General features: G+C 33.8%; 1 pseudogene; it reads left to right on the forward strand.

Annotated features, from left to right (window-relative positions):
• Nucleotides 1-1,221: 1,221 nt before the first annotated feature.
• On the forward strand, nucleotides 1,222-5,902 carry LOC149560783 (AP-1 complex subunit mu-2-like; annotated as a pseudogene).
• Nucleotides 5,903-17,265: the final 11,363 nt, after the last annotated feature.

Genomic DNA, 17,265 nt, shown 5'->3' on the forward strand with positions numbered 1-17,265 from the left:
AAAAATTTGATTTCCCACAGGATTTGTTGCGAACATAAACAATCTCATATCAAAAAAAAGTGAATTTGGGCCAGGGCTCAAAATGCATGATTGGCATACTTTCATCAAGGTAAGTTATGTTCTTTTTCATTTACAATATATTGACAAACTATGTGTATTGTTTGTTATGTTATGTTAGAAAAAAATGAAATGATTGGTTTATAATTACTGCAGTACATGCTTCCTCTATCTCTCCCAGAGCCCTTCAACAATAACATCAAACAAGTGATATACGATCTTGGAAAATACATGAGGTAAGCAGTAATATCTATTCAATTTGTTGTATATATTTATTATATTCGTGATTTTTTTTTCTTGCTATGTAATCTATTGTATATTATTTTGTAAAGTCTTGTATCTATATATTTTTTGCAACTTGAATCTCTTAATGTGGGTGGTTTTCATCTAAAGAAATCCATAAAGAAGATATAAACTATTGAAAGAGAATAATTCCTCATTTACTATGTGAAATGCCAAAGTTTCTACCTCCAACTTTTTTCAATGCACAAGAACACTACCTCATACACCTAGTTGAGGAGATTGAATTGTGTGGACTTGTACAAACTAGGTCAATGTGGATGGTTGAGAGGCACTTGAAATATTTGAAGGCTTTGATTTGACAAAGAGCACATCCTAAGGGTTCTATGGTAGAGGGATATATGGTATACTAGACTATGGTGTACATTACTGAATATCTTCCTAAGTTTGCATCAAATATTTGTGTAGATCGCATTTGGCTTTTAAAAAATTAGAAGGGGAGTACTTGATGGGGAAAGGTACATTGAGGAAAGTGAGAGGTAATAAATTATAAGATGTTATTGTAATAAATTATTTCTTAATCTTCAAAATAAATTGGTTGTAAGTTGTCTATTTTTTTTTGTACAGGTGCTCGAGAGTAGGATGCACTACATTTGTATATTGCAAACAATCTTGATTGGATGACGGTATGGATTGAACAATAAGAACTCTTTTAAAACTATGGAAAGAACACAAGAAACTATATTTTATTTTGACTCATCCATGCTATGTGCATCATGAAGTTAAAAATTGCAATGGTGTACAAGGAAGCTTCTTAGATATGGAATATTTACATAGAGGTATGCAAATTACTTAAAAGTTAAAGATGTTTAGGTGGCCAATGTCACATAAATTACATTGTCTCATATAAATATATTCATTAAAATGTACCGCCCTCTCTTATATCTTGTCTCTTATAAGGCTGAATTGGCCATGTGTGAGGATGGTTTCAACATATGTGTTTTGACAAGTTTTTTGATGGAATTACATGGACAGGGTGATCCCACATTACAAAATCCAGTACTCTATGACAATGGGGTGACTTACATGTTTATTCAGCATAACAATATCTACCTTATGGCAGCATCAAGATAGAACTCTAATGCAGCTAGCTTACTATTATTTTTACATCAAGTTGTGGATGTAAGTTCAACAATCTACACTTCTCATTCACAATTTATTTCTTGTCTAAGGCTCTATTTTCAATTATTAAATGGAACACTACATGTAGGGAACTTACTGAACCTATAGAGCCAGGGATTCTAGTGTATGCATATAATTCTTTTATTTGTAGCTATTGCATGCATATTTAGGTGTTATTACAATAATCAAGAGTTGTTAATGTTCGTCTTTATTTTTTTCTATGATAAATGTGTTGCAATAACTGATTCACATGTCAACTTTAGGTTCAGTTTTGGATTGTCATGTGTGTTATTTCTACAGGTATTCAAGCACTATTTTGAAGAGCTAGAAGAAGATTCTTTGAGAGACAATTTTGTTGTTGTTGTGAGTGTACACATCTATTTTTAATTTGAGCCACAGCGGGTCGAGGGTTCAGAATTCCTTGTAATGAACTATTTGAGAATATTTTATCACGAACTTAAAATTTAAAATATGTGTATATCATTTCACCACTTTTATTTCCCATTGTGCAGTATGAACTACTAGATGAAATAATGGATTTCGGGTACCCTCAATATATAGAGGCAAAGATTCTTAGTGAATTTATCAAAATGGATGATTACAGGATGGAAGTCACTCAGCGACCTCCAATGACTGTTACAAATGTAGTTTCCTAGCAAAGTGAAGGAATACAATACAAAAAAAATGAGGTTCAAGGCTAATCTAGATTTAACTTTGTGCTTTGCTTGAATATGGCAATTGATATTTAACTAATTTTTTGCTTTTAATTTGTTATTAAAGGTCTTTTTGGATGTAGTAGAAAGTGTAAATATTCTTGTGAGTAGCAATGGGAAAATAGTGTGATCTGATGTGGTTGAAGCGCTGAAGATGAGAGCATACTTGAGGTAGTTTTTTCCTACCCCATGCATAATCTTATTATTGAGCTCTTTTAGAAATAAAACTAATAGACTACAGAGAGGAAACATGGAACTGTTTCCCATAATCTCTGCTAAGTTGAAACACTGTAAACTCTAGCTAGGTTCATGGAGAACATTATAATGTTACTGCACACCTATTTTCTTAAATATGTACCCTACTTGTGGAACGCCTTGAAATAGGACAACCCCCATTTTCTAAGCTAAAAGGCCCATGTATGCTTATACATAGCTAAACGAATAGACATATATTATGAGAATGGGATTGGCGCATGAGAGTTCAGATAATAAACATCTTGTGTTTATTTTTACGTGGTAGAATTATGAATTATCATCAGACAAAGAATCTAAAAATTCTCCAACTTTTATAAGTACAAATATTATGTTCATATTCATTGTTAAGATTTAATAAATAACAATTTTTTGGTCACGAGACAACCAACTTCGTTGCTAGATAGTTGCATTTCAACAGATTACATGCTTCAACAAGAATAAAACAAATATAGAAGAATAATGAATTGTGGTGGATGATTTAACAGAGTCCAATTTCTTGGAGAGATTAGAGTGAGAGATTAAAAGTCAAATTATAATGACCAAATGTTGAAGTTTAGATTATGTTGCACTGGGTCCCATACCCAGACTAGGTCCAATTCATACAGTTTTTAGGCCTTCCCCGAGTCTGTAATAGATGTATCTGGAATAATTTGGTCAGGACACCCATGCCCTTGCCATATCAAGGCTGAAGCTGGATCCCCACAGCTGATCTTGGAAATAAAATAGTATGAAAAATTATAAAAAAAAGAATAAAATATTGATATGTATATATCTTTAGACGTTTTATATAATTATTGAGTGTTGGAAGTATTTTGACCATTAATGATTTCTTTGTTTTATACATATGCCATAAGTATTAAACCTTTATAAATTTTGATTTAATATTTGGCATTGAATTATTGATTGTGTTTCATGGTTAATTTAGCTTGTTTTGTGCAAAATGTGTGATGGGAACACAACCCAAGAACAGAATGGACACAATAGAAAAGGGAAATTGTATTAACTAAAAAATAAGCTAGTACATTCAGTATAGAGAAAATAAACTTCAAAACATGCCCTAAGGGCTTACAATAGCATAAATGTGGAGATAATTTCTCCTTTCAGTACCTCCTCTCAAACTCCACTCCGAACTGCCTTTTACAATGCTAGAAATCTCCTTAAATAGACCCCAGAGGGTTAAGGACTAGGAATACATTCTAGAAAGTGCTAGTAGGAATCCACCGACCAAATAGAAGGTTCCAGAAGCTGTGTTAGAAGTTGACGCAAATCTACAAGAATCCAAAAATGGTAACCGAACTTTCGAGAGGCATAACTTTTGAACCGTAGCTCCGATTGACGAACCGTTTACATTTTTGAAAAGCTCTTGAAGCGCTCTATAGCCCTATGGACAACTTTGCTCATCCCCCATTTTTTGGCCCTTTTCGAGGTCATTTAATGCCCCTAACCTGACTTTGAAGCATTCTTAGGAGGTCTCCACAACCCAAAAATTGCAATAACTTTCAAATCGTGGGGCCTTTTGACCTAATTCTTTTTTTGGAATGCTCTAAATTACAATTACATTCATCTAGCCAATTTACACCTCCTAGTTCACCAAAATGATGGCTCAATTACATACTCCTATTTTTTTGGGATTTACACGAACACTGATAGTGGAACTGTGAGAGTTGGAACCTTTATTTGACCCAAATGGGTATCCAAAAATGAAAACACATGAAACAAAAACTAAGTCTAAGTATTTTTTTTTGGGTGACACAGGATTGCCCTTATACATCTGGATGCTCCTACATCAATGTGGTCGTTTCTAATTTTTATTTATTTATAATGTACTTTTAGCATGATTGCTGAAATGTTACATAGCTAGCTGTTAATGACAAGTGTATTTTGATTCACTTTTTTTCAGTGGAATGCCAGAATGCAAACTTGGACTCAATGACAGGGTGCTACTAGAAGCTCAAGGCAAAGTGTTAAAGGGTAAAGCAATTGATTTGGATGACATCAAGTTTCATCAGTATGCAATCAAGCTCATTTTCTTATTCAATTCCTTAAACTATCGATTTTATCTTATATTAAAGTGCTTTCAAATTCCTTTGATGTTGTACTTGGTCCTTTTTTCCCTTGAAAAGGCATATGTTAATTTCTATTTCTTCTGTCAGGTGCATTTGTCTTGCTTGTTTTGAAAATGATAGAACTATATCCTTCATACCTCATGATGGGACTTTTGAGCTTATGAACTATAGACTTAGCACACAGGTTTGTTCATATATTTAAGAGAATGCAGTTGTTGTCAAATCTTTGAAGTTCTGATATGAAGGATATCCTCCTAAAGTAGGTTTCATATCATATGTTTTTATTACTTTGCAGGTAAAGCCATTGATATGGTTTGAAGCTCAAGTAGAAAAGCATTCAAGAAGCTGGGTAAAATATTTGGTGAGAGCACGCAACCAATACAAAGATCGCAGGTTTCAAATTATCTCTCTGGCTTATGTATGCCTATTTTAGATCTGATTTATCTATTGTTTAGATAGATCTTTCTAACATGTTAGCTTCAGGGAATGGTTTAAGTATGATTGATATTTTTGTGTATTTTCTAATTTGTCTCATGGTTTTCTTTAACTTTGCAGTATGGCAACAAATGCTGAAATTGAATTGCCAGTACCAGCTGATCCATCTACACCTCATATATGCACATCAATGGGTACTTTTGCATACTCCCCAGAGAGGGATGCTTTTCTTTGGAAAATAAAATCATTTCTTGGTGGAAAGGTATCTTGCAGCTTTCATTGGTTTTCTTGTTCAAAGATGGTTAATAGTACCATGGTTTTGGACCCTGATGTTTTACTTTCTTGATTGACTTATTATTTGGGTTTTGATTCATGAATACATATTGAGGGATGAATTTAACCTTTCTAGCATAACTGCTAAAGAAGCAACCCCAAAAAAGTGGGTTCCTATTCGTGTCAAATTTGAGATACCATATTTTACTGTATCAAGAATTCAGGTCATTTCTTAACTTTAGTTTACAAATGTAGATTATTGCTTTTGCGAGTATCATTAGTTCATTACCATGATTTATAATTTATCTGAAATTTGAGTCATTTCAAGTCATTTTGGACTGACTCCATAAAAGTCATCATAGTGTTGGACCTTTTTGTGTGTTCACTTCTATATTTCTGATGAGAACAAGCTCATTGCTTATATTTATATTGGCCTCAGTGAAAATCGTTATGCTTTTTAAATATTTAGCTCCAAAAGTAAATTGATGCATTGAATAAATGGTTGAGAATTTACATTTTGTTCATTTAGATTTAGGCTTCTACTTTATAACAACTTTCTTTTGTTGCAATTCTTTACTGCAGGTCAGGTATCTGAAAATCATTGAAAAGAGTGGATATCAAGCATTGCCATGGGTGAGGTACATTACAACGGTAGGTGCATATGAACTAAGAAAGATCTAGACTAGTGATAACTAAGAAATGTTGTGAACAAGAGAGAATGTGGTATTTGATCATTCTGATGGCTTATTAAGTTGTTTTCAGTTTCTAAATGAAGGATCAAGCAGAAGGATGTTATTTGACTATCCGCCTAACAGCTATGTCTTGTTAAAAACCCATCATAAATTTGGTTTTTTTGTGTTCATCATTCTTTCTTTTATATATAATGATTGCTTTCAATTGTAGTTTCTCGATCTCACCTAATTTACTCTCTAAGGGAAAAAAAATCTTTGGAACGAACTTTGTTTCAGCACTGGGTGTGAGTATATAGAGATTAGTTACAGTCGATTGTTTCAGCCATAGATCATCATAATTGAACCGTCCCAATTTTACTGGCTTTTGCTTCCATGGTTTCACTACTTCTATATTTTTATTTGTATAATCAGTTTCACTACATGATATTGTAATGCAAAAAATATATATTTCACATTCCTAGTCCACCATATCCAAAAAAGTGTGTGCATGTTCAAGAGATTGTTTCTATCATAGTTTATCCTTATAAGAAAGCTTTTGAAAAGAGAAATGTAAGGAATCAATTTTAGCAAAATTGTCAGTACTCAATGATTTAAGCAACATAAGTATGACATATTAAGGCCTGAGAAGGAGTGAGGCAAAGGGAGGAGACAAGGGAGGTGAAGCTTCCAGCTACGTCATTCTCAACTACCTCCAACATCAAACAAAATCAAACCTCTTAAACCCTGCGTAACTTCATTTGGTCACATCTTATATTTGAGCAGGATGGTGTCTTATTGGTGCTCCTTCCATTATTTCATGATATATTATTATTAGGCCATCCAATCGAATATAGGACAACGATGATTCTTGAACAATTGAATTAGCAATATGGTCAATCTGCATTGCATTTGGACACTTGGTTTGAGGTTCATCTCATTGATTCCCATTCATCACAGGATCTTTATCTGATTAGACCTCGATAGAAAACATTGAGATTTCCCAAGCCCCAAGTCCAAATCATGCAAGCTTCAATCTCCACATATCATAAGCCTGTATATAGAGCTGAGCATTCTCACACCATCCAAGAGCTAATGCAAGTGAAGCTTCCAGCTACGAGATGCTCAACTCTATATACAGGCTTTATGATATGTGGGGATTGAAGCCTGGATGATTTGGGCTTGGGACTTGAGAAATATTAATGTTTTCTATCAAGGTCTAATCAAATAAAGATCCTGTGATGAATGGGAATCGATGAGATGAACCTCAAACCAAGCGTCCAAATGCAATGTAGATTGACCGTATTGCTAATTCGATTGTTTAGGAATAATCTTTGTCCTATAGCCAATTGGATGGCCTGATAATAATATCTCATGAAATAATCAAGGGAGCACCAATAAGACACCATCCTACTCAAATATAAGATGTGACCAAATGAAGTTACGCAAGGTTTAAGAGGTCTAATTTTGTTTGACGTAGCTGAAAGCCAACAAAAAAAATTAATATTTTACTCCACCGCTGTTGCAATTGCGACAGGAGAGCAATAGTGGTGATGCCATGTTCCATCGCATCTTGTCACAATTTTGACACAAAAATGATGAATTGTGACGGGGTTGTTGTAAAGGTGATGCCCCCTTCTGTCGCAATTCAACCATCACCATCGCAATTGCGACATAGAAAAGAATTATTGCAATGGGATTTCTATTGGAGTTGCTGCAGGTGGACACCCCAACTGCCTTTGCAAAAACCTTGGAGGCACCGCTATTGTGATAGATACCCCATGAATTGCAATAAGGTTGGTGTCACAAAAAAGCGGTTGGATTGCAATGGCTATGCATCATAATTGCGACAGAATAGGGTAGACGTCGTATTTTGTGACTAAAAAATAGTGACATCTATTACTATCATAGTGGCAACACATAGCTTTCATAATTGTGACACATAGCCATCACAAATTGATGCCAAATGTATTAGTGTCCCGTAGGTGTTTCATGTGTTTAGCCTCTACCCATTTGGTTATATAGTCAATGCACACTAGAATGTAGGATTTTCCTTGAGAGGTAGGTTTGATGGGTCCTACAAAGTTAATCCCCTATTTGTGAAAGGGTGTAACTAATTGAGGCTATAGGGGAATTTTATCTAATTTAGTGGTTCTTCCCATTCATTGGCACTTGTCACATTTCTTTGTATAGTTGGTTATGTCCTTATGCAAGCTTGGCCAATAATACCTAGTTGTCAAGATTTTGAAGGTTTTTCCCTTGGTTTCATAGTGATCTCCATAAAGCTCATCATGATAGGCCTTTAAGAAATCATATGTTTCATCTTCTCTTAGACATCTATGCATGACTTGATCAAGGCCAATATAGATCATGAATCTAGCAATCCATGAATAGTTAAAGCTCTTCTCTACTAGTAACTTCCTTGCTTGGGTAGAGAAGAATGTTGGCATTTTTTTTGTGGTGAGGTAGTTAACAATATCTAAATAGCATGGGTTTTTTGTGGCCAAAAAAAAGAGGTGCTCATCTAGAAAACTATTATCAATGATTGCAAGATCATCATGGACATGTAACTGAGAGAGAATTTTGACTAGCACATTGGCCTTACTAGGTTTATCAACTATGGTGATGTCAAATTCTTGCATAAGCAACAACCATCGAGCCAATCTTACTAAAATTGTAGGTTTTTTAACCAAATATTTTATAGCAAAATGATCAATGTGAACAAACATCTCATTTCTAGTAATGGAATGCTTGAACTTATTGAGGGCATAGATGACTGCAAGTGATTCTTTTTCAATGACTGCATAATTAAATTCTGCACCTTGCAAATTTTTACTAATGAAATAAATGGCATGTTCTATAGAGTCTACCTTCTATTCTAGCACAACACTGATAGCATAGTCTGAGGCATTTGTATCAATTTGAAAAGGCAGGCCCCAATTAGGTCCTCTCAAAATAGGTGCTATGATAAGAACTTCCTTAACCTATAGGAAGGATGTTACTAGTCAGAGTCCCAAAAAAATTTAGAATCCTTTTTGAGAATATTGTAGAGAGGTGTTGCAAGTTGACTGAAGTTTTTAATAAATATTCTGTAATATCCAGCATGCCCCAAAAAATGGTGTACTTCCTTCTGCTTCTTTGGCATAAGCAAGGTACTAATGACTTGAATCTTTGCTAGATCTACTTGGATGCCTTTAAATGAAATGAAATGGCCTATGAATACCCCTTCCTCCATCATCATAAATCATTTCTCACTATTTAAGGAAAGGTTATAGTCTTGACATCTTTTAAGTATCATTTCTAAATTTTCTTTTGCTTCTTCAAAAGTAGCATCGTAAATAGTAAAATCATCCATATAGATCTCTATACAGTTAGCAAAAATATCTAGAAAGATATTGATGACAACTTGTTGAAATGTGGTTGGGGTATCACACAAGCCAAAAGGTAAGACTAGGTATGCAAATGTTCCCCATGGGCAAGTAAAGGTTGTTTTTTATTGATCTTCTAGGGCTATTTGAATCTAATTGTAACCATTGAAATCATCTAGAAAAAAAAAAAAAATTTACCAGCTAGGTTATCAAAGACTTGGTCTATAAATGGCTATGGGAAATGGTCCTTCTTAGTGGCTAAATTGAGCTCCCTATAATCTACACAAAATCACCATTTTCCTCCCTTTTTAGGTACTATGACCAAGGGTGAGACCCATTGACTATCAGAGATGGGGTATATAAAACTAGCACTTGATAGTTTTTGTAATTCATTCCTAACAATATCTTTTAAGCTAGGGTTAACTCTCCTTTGAGGCTGTCGAACAGGTTTGAAGTCAAGGTTGATGTAAATCTTGTGAGTGCAAAGCATAGGATCCAATCTTTTTATGTCCATATAATCCCAAGAAAATGCTCTTTGATTCTCCTATAGTAACTGTAACATAACTTCTTGTTGGGAGGGTGATAAAGCATTGTTTACATTCAGCACCTTGCTTAGACTAATTTCAATTTTAATAGTTTTATCTATGATGAATAATTGGGCAATAGGAGAAGAATCCATCTCATGAGATAATAATGAATGAAGAAGTTGTGAAGCTTCTAAATTATGTAGTAAATTCAAAGTTGGTATAATGGTTTCTAAGATACATTCAACTTAAGGACACATTGGAGATTTTCATTCAAAATAATGGATGAAATTATTTCATCTTCTTCTCAAGTAGCTATAAATGATTCTCTACCTATCATCATCAATTGATGGAATTTTCTTCTAAATCATCATCACCCAAGTCTAGCCAGATTACTTGTTCATCTAATAACAATGGTTGAGTAGGGGAGTATAACATCAGGTTCTTGATATGACCACCATTGGATATTGTCATCTTCCTAGATTGGCAAGCTATATAAGCATCTTTAGTGGCTAACTATGGTCTCCCTAAGATTAAATGATATCCTCCCATAGTATCCTTTGGGGAGAGAAAAACAAAATCAATTGGATATTGCTAGGAATTTAGGGTGACTATAACATCTATCATCCCATCTGGTTTAATGGGAGAGCTATTAGCAAGTTGTAGGATGGTGGGGGTCTCTCTGAGGCCAATGATATGAAACTGAGATAGTACCTCCTTTTTCATGACATTAATAGATTATCCTAGGTCAACCAAAATTTTGAACTTGGATCCCATGTATAGTGATTGTAGCTATAGGACTCCCAAGGTTAGAGTATTAGGGTATAGTTAATTTCTCCAACATTAAGTTAGACAACTAACCTAGGACATGAATGGTTTTTGGATCATTCTTCTTCCTTACTAAATGCTTAATTTATGCTTCCTTAATAGCGATAGTATAGGTAGGGACTTCCTTAATAGCATCCAGCAATGTTATTTTTACTGTCATTTGTTTTAGTTGATTGATAAAATCAATGACTACATGGTTCTTTGTGGGTTGGCCTTATTCTATCAACCTATGGGGAAATGGAGTTTCTTTGGCTATAGGAGAGGTATGTTAATTTGACTCACTTGTATGCTCAGTTAGAGTATCCTCAACTTTATTTAGTATAGGTTTTTGGGGTGCAGGAAGAGTGGTGCCTAACCTTATGTGAATATCATTCAATGAAATGGCATAGCTTTGTTGTTGAGCCTATTGTTTAGTATTTTTTGGATTAGGATTATGTTGAACTAGTAATTATGTCTTCTTGGTAGGAGTATTAGTGTCTACAAGAGGAGGCATTAGAGCTTACTACTAAGTTGGTGGAAAATAGACTTGGCTGACTAGTTTGGGTACTCCAATTCTAAGGTTGTTGCCAACCTACTGAGGTTGTTACCAACCTTAATTTCCACTAAAACCATTATTTTGAAAATTTTATCATTAATTATTATTATTATAATTTTGAAGAGGATCTTGCGGTATACCTTATCTTTGATCCCATGGCCTTCTTTGAGTGACATAAAGTACCTCTCTATTTTGATCAATGGCTTTGACCTTAATTGGAATTGGTTGTCTCCACACTTGCAACAGACTTGCATCTATAGTGCTTTTTCTTTTCTCTACAATATGGACAATATTCAGTCAACATGGCATCAACTTCATCTTTCTTTCTTCGATCTTGCATGGTGTCCAGCTAAGTGGCTACATCATTAATGATGTCTTGCTTGAAGTTTGATAGCAAATAAGATAATTCTAGCTTGAATACTCCTAAACTTCCATTGGACTTATGTGGTAGATCTCTAAGTCCCCTAACTTTCTTGATAGTAGCTTTTGAATAATTCATGCATATACTCTATATATCATTCCAAGTCTTTTGAAAAAGATGTTTCTCGGATTCCTCATTCAATTGATGATGTGCATTACACTACAAATTGAACATGAGCTAGGAAATATAATCTTCCAAGGTTTCATTGTCCTTTTGAGACATTTTTAAAATGTCATCCCCTTTTAAATCTTGACCTCTATGGTATTCTTTATACTTTGTGAGAAACAGATTGCTCATTACAAGACAATCTTCTACAACATTAGCGCCCAATCCCATGAACCATCTTAGAGCAGCTTCTTTGAGGGTAGAAGGAAACAACTTCAATTTTTGGGCATCAGTTGTATATTCATAACTTCTACATAGTATGTCAAACTCAAAGAAAAAGGTTTTAGGGTCTTCAGTTATCAAGCCATAAAACTTGGGGAGTGCAATAGCAGGTATGTTCTTCAAATTTTGGATACCTTGCTGAGGAGGAATATGAAAAGGAATGTTGGTTAAGGCTGAGCCATTCCTAGAGGAGTTATTATTAATGGTACTTGATAGATGACAAGAGCAAGTAGATTATCTTGGTATTTAGGTTCAGCAAAGAGATCATTTAGATGCAAGGATTCATCAAAGGATGAGGGTATTCATTCTTGAGAAAAAGCAAATGGATTTTCAAAAGGTTCTTCTTCATTCTCGATGTGAGGTTCTTCAGGTTCTAGATGAAAAATGTCTTCCTAAATATTATGGAGAAGAAATCTCCCAAAGGGATTTTTTCTTCTATGCATGCAAGATAATGCAAAATCTAATCTAACATAATTACTTCAGGTTTGAATTAGATTGATATCTTCCCCACCAATGGCACTAGAAATGGTCGGTCAGCTAATTACCTTAATAAAAAAGGATTGGACATCCTTCTACATTGATTTTATGACTAAACAAAATCATGTATTTTCATAAGAACAACATACTGATTTCATTTTATTTATCATCTTAGGAGTGTAAGCTTGAGAGGGTGGATGCAAAGTATGTGCTTTGATTCCTCTTTAAGTCATTACAACTAAGATAGAAAAGGAATGCTGAAAGAACTAAGCTAGGAAATGAAACGACATTCTTCCTTAAAGCTTAAAGTAATGCTATAAATAGAAAAGCTACTTATGCACCTATGTTGCAGGAAAAGTTCAATGAATCTGTTATCAATGGCTTCATGAACAATAGATGTCTACTTTGCAAAGAAAATGAACAAAGAAATAAAATCTATTCTAACAAAGCAGTTCGCTCACCAAGTGGGTCCCCTTGGATGAGTGAACAAAAAAATGATCAAGTATAAAAGTGGAAACTTGAACTCTATATTTTATTCATTCATAATAAGAGGTTAAATCTAAAAGTAAGATTACACACTACTGAACAGAACAATCTATTCTATCTTTCTTCTAAACTAGGAAAAAAATCCTTTCAAGGTTATAACAAAAATTATTTAAAGGAAAGCTACAACAACTTCTTACTTCTATGATCACTCCATCATCAAGGATTAATTAAAAATTATCAAGTTCACAATAGAAATATCATTAACTATGTTTTGATTCCTCTAAGAATATAGTAGGTTGAGGAAGTTGTATTCATGAGATGCCATAATAAAAATCACATCATATTCTTCTTGTTGTGATGATTCATCAATCTGGTTACCTTTGACTTAGTGTTGAAATGTTGACTTGGACATGTGTGGTGAACACCTACAAAATATTAAATGCAACAACTTCTACATGCATACATATTCATTTCATCATCAATGTTAGATAGGGTATAATGTTCAAATTATCACTCTTGCAAATCCTATGGTTATAGGAAGAAACCTACTCAAATATAGCATATTTATCAACATGTAATATTCCTTCATTAAACCATAGAAATTCATAGATTCAAGCAAACACAACATATATGAACAATCTATTATTTAATCTTTATGTCTTAACATATAGATAATATATTCATAAAAATATAAGTTCTTTTGCACAAACCATAGATTCGTTAAATGTTTCTTGCAAGATAATTGCCTAGAAACAAGATAAAAGGTTCCCAAAATAATGGCATTTTAGAGGCTCATCAATATGATAACATTGAAGATGAAAAAAATGGCATACCTTAGCATGCATGACATTGCTACATTGGATGAACCATTCATAACCTTCAAGTTCACCAACAACACTATAGCAAAGAGAAGAGTTGTTTGGGTGCCTTTATATAGAAGCTTGTGTACCTTCTCAAGTATAGGCATATCAAGACCATCTTCATCATCATTATTAGATGTGTTAGTACCATCATTATGAGCATCTTCATCAGTTGCACCAATACCATCTTCTTTAATCATGTCCTCTAGTAAATTATCATCTTCTTCCATGGGAGTGTTATTCTCAACTTGGATATTCATACCTCCATGTTCCTCCAGTAGGAAATCCACATTGAGAAATCAATGAAAATCATGGGCCCCTTCAGCGTGACCATGTTGCCTACAATGACTCTAGATTGTTGTGATTAGAATTCTTCAATTCTTTAAGCCCTTACATTTTTTCCAAGGACAATTTCATTTATCAACTTTTCTTCAAAACTGAGGCCACAATCTAGCAATTGTCTTGTTATTTTGTTCTGGTTTCATATTGTCAGGCATGGTCTTTCTTCATAGGAAAATATATCTAAAAAATTATTAGACATGTTGTACCTAATGTTTATATCTGCACATATGGTTTTTAAAGGAAAATTTGGTGTAATTAATGTGTATATTTGCAAAAATATTAGACCTATTTTACTTAATTTTTATATCTATACATATGGTTTTTAAAGAAAAACTTGGTCAAATTAATGTGTATATCTACAAAAAAAAATGGACATGTTGTACTTAATGTTTATATCTGCACATGTGGTTTTGAAAAAAAAAAATTGTTGTAATTAATATGCATATCTACAAAAGTATTGGATGTTTTTTACTTAATGTTTATATCTGCACATATGGTTTTGAAAAAAAAAGTTGGCCTAATTATTGTATATATCTACAAAAAATAGACATGTACTTTATGTCTATATCTGAACATATGGTTTTGAAATAAAAATTTGGTCACCTTGATCAAATTCACCCATATTATAATATCAAGAACTCTCATTGAGCTTTTCCATTACTCTTTGTTTGTCATGAGTTGGGGTCGTTTAATAGGGAAATTTTGTATTCAATATAGAGTATGCACATATCAGAGTTGTGACTACTTATTTTAGTAGTTTGGTATGATTCATTTTGGCAATCATGTGGCTTTCCTTGTGTACATTTATAGCTTTTTGTTCAAGCATCTATAGTTAGATATTAACCTAAACATATTACTATTCTATTGATCAAATGTGGTGGTATCAATTTTGGGGCGATGAACAAATCTACCTTGCATTTTTTGGTCTCAAATTGGTCTTGACAATTGAGTGTCAACACACTTAACCAATTTCTAAGTTGATACCAAGTATAATATAGATTTTGAGCTATAGTATGTGCCCAACCAAAAATTCAACAGGTGCCAAGTGAACTTTAGGTGCCAAGCAAGTATCAAGTGCCAAGTGATAAGTGATGTTGAGTCACTATAGGTCCCAAGCAGAGTATAGATGCTAAGAGAAATAGAATTACTATAGGAGTCAAGTGAGATAGAATTCCTATATGTGCCAAGCGTCAACAACTAGTAAGTTTCAAGTAACACAGAATCAGCATATGAGTTTGTATCTTCACAAACTCAGATGTAAATCATTTTTGAGCAGACTCAAGATGAATCTTGAAGGATATTAAAGGTAAAATTGAATCTTTTATATTCCCTATCTAATCAGCATGCAACCAATGAGAAAAATGGAGAAAGCATGCAACCAATAAGAAAAGTGAAAAAAATGACTGAGAAAAGAAGAATGAATATTGACCGTAGATTCATATCTAACCCTAAGTCTTTGAAGCTTTTAAAAGGAGGATGAAACCACATTATTCATGCATGAGTGAGAGTTTATGGGAGAATGCTAGCAAAGTTTAGAAGGTTGCAAAGATTCAAAAAAGGAAAAGAAAAATTATAGAATCTAAGTCATCAAGTCATCAAATTCTAATACTTTCTAGCCATTGTATTAGGAATGAAAATCCTATGATGATAGGTTGGTCTAATAGCCATATTGTAAGCCTTTAAAGAAATCCTTTAACAGGGTAACATTCCAAGTGAGTGTTTATAAATCCTTTAACCAAGTCACTTTTAATAGGGTGGAAAGTCTTTAACAGGATAGGCCTTTCATAGGGTAGACCATTGGAAGTGGTCAAACTTTGTAACCTTAAATAGTTACATATTGCTATAGTGATAATTTGTGTGTGTCATCCCCACCCCAATTTTACCTTCTCATTTTGGAGGGTTTCTGGGTGATCAAAATCTTTTGTTATCTATTTTCATGCATGTCTTTATTTTTCATGTTAAGTAGATATGTTAGATGCATGTGAATGATCTCAGATAAAAGTTTTAAAAGGTTAAATTTAGTTATTTTTTATTCACACCCCCCCCTAAGAAGCAAACCTTCCAACTTGTAAATTCCAACAAGTGGTATTAGAGCCAAGTTCTCACAAGAAGAAGCCTTACAGCTTGAAGATAAAATCTGGAAATGGAAGTCTACAAACTTGGGAAGGTCATAGAAAACTAGGTGATTGATATACAACTTGTTTTACATACTTTGAAAGAAGCCAGAGAAGAACTAAGAAAATCTTTAAAGAGAAGAAGAGATATTGTCATAGCTAAGAATGATACACAATACAAGGAGATTGACACCTCAAAGTTGTTTACAAATGGAGATTCCAAAGAATTTGATGCAACAATAGTAGACCTAATGGAGAAGAATAGAGTTCAAGTAGAAGAGATCATAACTCTCAAGATTGAACAAGATTCTCAAGCCTTGATGCTTTGCGAAGTGACCAAATAGAAGAAAAGAGCCACTGAAGATAAGGTTATGCTTGAAGAAGATAAGAGAAACCTTGCTAACATACTAGAAGAAAAGTCAATTGAACTTGCAACAATTTCAAACATGTAGCTAGACACTCTAAGTCAGATGATGAATGCACATCATCAATTGAATGTCAAGGATATTGAGATCTCCACACTAAAGATGCAAAATGAACAACTACAAAATGGCCTAAAAATATAGAAGGAAATTGTAGATATCTTCAATAAACCAAATGAGCCTATCAAGTACTTTGAATAGTTATTGAAATCACCAAGAGCTAGTATTGATACTTCAAGACTAGGATACACCAGCATTGAAAAAGGAGTCATCCAAGACTGTAGAAGAAAGAAGTAACAAAGGTAAGAACACTAAACCTACTTGTCATTTTTGTGATAAAAAGGGACATACCTCTAATGTGTGCAAGAGAAAGAACACCCATCAGTATGACAAGCCTAAGAATGTGGGTCACTATCACAAGTGCAACAAGCAAGGACATCAAGCTCATGACTACAGGACTAGGACCATCAGAACACCAAGATTTGAAGGTCACTACTACAATTGCAAGAAGTATGGACATAGAGATTTTGGGTGCAAATCAAAGCCTATGTGGATGCCTAATTAATTAGCAAGGGGAAATAATCATGGAGATCGTTACAATTGGGACTACAA

The sequence above is a fragment of the Cupressus sempervirens genome, chromosome 4 (genome assembly GCF_028749045.1).
Source record: "Cupressus sempervirens isolate cs-2001-9-10 chromosome 4, ASM2874904v1, whole genome shotgun sequence".
NCBI lineage: Eukaryota > Viridiplantae > Streptophyta > Pinopsida > Cupressales > Cupressaceae > Cupressus > Cupressus sempervirens.